Genomic DNA, 4037 nt, shown 5'->3' on the forward strand with positions numbered 1-4037 from the left:
AAGTAAAGTCTTTGATAGTAAAGTAAGTACTAGATTTGGATTACTCGCGCAGTTCCAGCATTTCTTTGCTGTCACGAATCTGGGTCTACCTCCCTGTAGGTAGCTCAGAAAATTAAGCCAATTTACGAGCATGATCCTCAGATATGTACGCAACTTTCATTCAATTTGAGAATTTTCGTTTGAGCAAGTCTGGTGGCCTAATAAAATCCATCTTTACGGACTGTTCTGTTTTGACAGATTCTGCCTTTTATTTTGCATTGCCTCTTTTGCTATGTTGGATGAATTTCTTTGATCCATTAATGTCCAAGTAGCTTTATGCAATGTCCAGAAGTGTTAAGAATGATTGTGTCACCTCTGAACATGTGAATTTTTATTATGCACTAACCCTCTAATGAGTTGTTTCGAGTTTGGTGTGGAGGAAGTTTTCAAGGATCAAGAGAGGAGTATGATGCAATATGATCAAGGAGAGTGAAAGCTTCTAAGCTTGGGGATGCCCCGGTGGTTCACCCCTGCATATTCTAAGAAGACTCAAGCTGTCTAAGCTTGGGGATGCCCAAGGCATCCCCTTCTTCATCGACAACATTATCGAGTTCCTCCCCTGAAACTATATTTTTATTCCGTCACATCTTATGCACTTTGCTTGGAGCGTCGGTTTGTTTTTGTTTTTTGTTTTGTTTGAATAAAATGGATCCTAGCATTCACTTTATGGGAGAGAGACACGCTCCGCTGTAGCATATGGACAAATATGTCCTTAGGCTCTACTCATAGTATTCATGGCGAAGTTTCATCTTCGTTAAATTGTTATATGGTTGGAATTGGAAAATGCTACATGTAGTAACTCTAAAATGTCTTGGATAATTTGATACTTGGCAATTGTTGTGCTCATGTTTAAGCTCTTGCATCATATACTTTGCACCCATTAATGAAGAAATACTTAGAGCTTGCTAATTTGGTTTGCATATTTGGTTTCTCTAGAGTCTAGATAACATCTAGTATTGAGTTTTGAACAACAAGGAAGACGGTATGGAGTCTTATAATGTTTACAATATGTCTTTTATGTGAGTTTTGCTGCATCGTTCATCCTTGTGTTTTTTTCAAATAACCTTGCTAGCCTAAACCTTGTATCGAGAGGGAATACTTCTCATGCATCCAAAATACTTTAGCCAACCACTATGCCATTTGTGTCCACCATACCTACCTACTACATGGTATTTATCCGCCATTCCAAAGTAAATTGCTTGAGTGCTACCTTTAAAATTCCATCATTCACCTTTACAATATATAGCTCATGGGACAAATAGCTTAAAAACTATTGTGGTATTGAATATGTACTTATGCACTTTATCTCTTATTAAGTTGCTTGTTGTGCGATAACCATGCTTCTGGGGACGCCATCAACTATTCTTTGTTGAATATCATGTGAGTTGCTATGCATGTCCGTCTTGTCCGAAGTAAGAGAGATCTACCACCTTTATGGTTGGAGCATGCATATTGTTAGAGAAGAACATTGGGCCGCTAACTAAAGCCATGATTCATGGTGGAAGTTTCAGTTTTGGACATATATCCTCAATCTCATATGAGAATAATAATTGTTGCCACATGCTTATGCATTAAAGAGGAGTCCATTATCTCGTTGTCCATGTTGTCCCGGTATGGATGTCTAAGTTGAGAATAATCAAAAGCGAGAAATCCAAAATGCGAGCTTTCTCCTTAGACCTTTGTACAGGCGGCATGGAGGTACCCCATTGTGACACTTGGTCAAAACATGTGCATTGCAAAGATCCGGTAGTCCAAGTTAATTAGGACAAGGTGCGGGCACTATTAGTATACTATGCATGAAACTTGCAACTTGTAAGATATAATGTACATAACTCATATGCTTTATTACTACCGTTGACAAAATTGTTTCATGTTTTCAAAATAAAAGCTCTAGCACAAATATAGCAATCGATGCTTTCCTCTTTGAAGGACCATTCTTTTACTTTTATGTTGAGTCAGTTCACCTATCTCTCTCCACCTCAAGAAGCAAACACTTGTGTGAACTGTGCATTGATTCCTACATACTTGCATATTGTACTTGTTATATTACTCTATGTTGACAATTATCCATGAGATATACATGTTACAAGTTGAAAGCAACCGCTGAAACTTAAATCTTCCTTTGTGTTGCTTCAATACCTTTACTTTGATTTATTGCTTTATGAGTTAACTCTTATGCAAGACTTATTAATACTTGTCTTGAAGTACTATTCATGAAAAGTCTTTGCTTTATGATTCACTTGTTTACTCATGTCATTACCATTGTTTTGATCGCTGCATTCACTACATATGTTTACAAATAGTATGATCGAGGTTATGATGGCATATCACTTCAGAAATTATCTTTGTTATCGTTTTACCTGCTCGGGACGAGCAGAACTAAGCTTGGGATGCTTGATACGTCTCCGACGTATCGATAATTTCTTATGTTCTATGCCATATTATTGATGATACCTACATGTTTTATGCACACTTTATGTCATATTCGTGCATTTTCTGGAACTAACCTATTAACAAGATGCCGAAGTGCCAGCTTCCGTTTTCTCGCTGTTTTTGGTTTCAGAAATCCTAGTAACGAAATATTCTCGAATTGGACGAATCGAAGACCCAGGGGCCTATTTTTCCACGGAGCTTCCGAAGACCGAAGAGCATACGAAGTGGGGCCACGAGGTGGCGACACCACAAGGCGGCGCGGCCAAGGAGGGCCCGCGCCGCCCTATGGTGTGGGCCCCTCAGTCCGGCCCCGACTCGCCCTTCCGCCTACTTAAAGCCTCCGTCGCGAAAACCCCCGATGCGAAAAACCACGATACGGAAAACCTTACCGAGACGCCGCCGCCGCCGATCCCATCTCGGGGGATTCTCGGAGATCTCCTCCCGCACCATGCCGGAGAGGGGATTCATCTCCCGGAGGACTCTACACCGCCATGGTCGCCTCCGGAGTGATGAGTGAGTAGTTCACCCCCGGACTATGGGTCCATAGCAGTAGCTAGATGGTTGTCTTCTCCTCATTGTGCTTCATTGTTGGATCTTGTGAGCTGCCTAACATGATCAAGATCATCTATCCGTAATTCTATATGTTGTGTTTGTCGGGATCCGATGGATAGAGAATACCATGTCATGTTAATTATCAAGTTATTACATATGTGTTGTTTATGATCTTGCATGCTCTCCGTTACTAGTAGAGGCTCGGCCAAGTTTTTGCTTTTAACTCCAAGAGGGAGTATTTATGCTCGATAGTGGGTTCATGCCTGCATTGACACTCGGGACATTGACGAGAAAGTTCTAAGGTTGTGTTGTGCCGTTGCCACTAGGGATAAAACATTGGCGCTATGTCCGAGGATGTAGTTGTTGATTACATTACGCACCATACTTAATGCAATTGTCTCGTTGCTTTGCAACTTAATACCGGAGGGGGTTCGGATGATAACCTCGAAGGTGGACTTTTAGGCATAGATGCAGCTTGGATGGCGGTCTATGTACTTTGTCGTAATGCCCAATTAAATCTCACTATACTTATCATGTCATGTATGTGCATTGTTATGCCCTCTCTATTTGTCAATTGCCCGACTGTAATTTGTTCACCCAACATGCTTTTATCTTATGGGAGAGACACCTCTAGTGAACTCGTGGACCCCGGTCCATTCTTTAATACCGAAATACAAATCTGCCGCAATACTTGTTTTTACTCGTTTTCTCTCGCAAACAATCATCTTCCACACAATACGGTTAATCCTTTGTTACGGCAAGCCGGTGAGATTGACAACCTCACTATTTCGTTGGGGCAAAGTACTTTGGTTGTGTTGTGCAGGTTCCACGTTGGCGCCGGAATCCCCGGTGTTGCGCCGCACTACATCCCGCCGCCATCAACCTTCAACGTGCTTCTTGGCTCCTCCCGGTTCGATAAACCTTGGTTTCTTCTCGAGGGAAAACTTGCTGCCGTGCGCATCATACCTTCCTCTTGGGGTTGCCCAACGAACGTGTGAAATACACGCCATCAA

Source organism: Lolium rigidum, chromosome 7, assembly GCF_022539505.1.
Source record: "Lolium rigidum isolate FL_2022 chromosome 7, APGP_CSIRO_Lrig_0.1, whole genome shotgun sequence".
NCBI lineage: Eukaryota > Viridiplantae > Streptophyta > Magnoliopsida > Poales > Poaceae > Lolium > Lolium rigidum.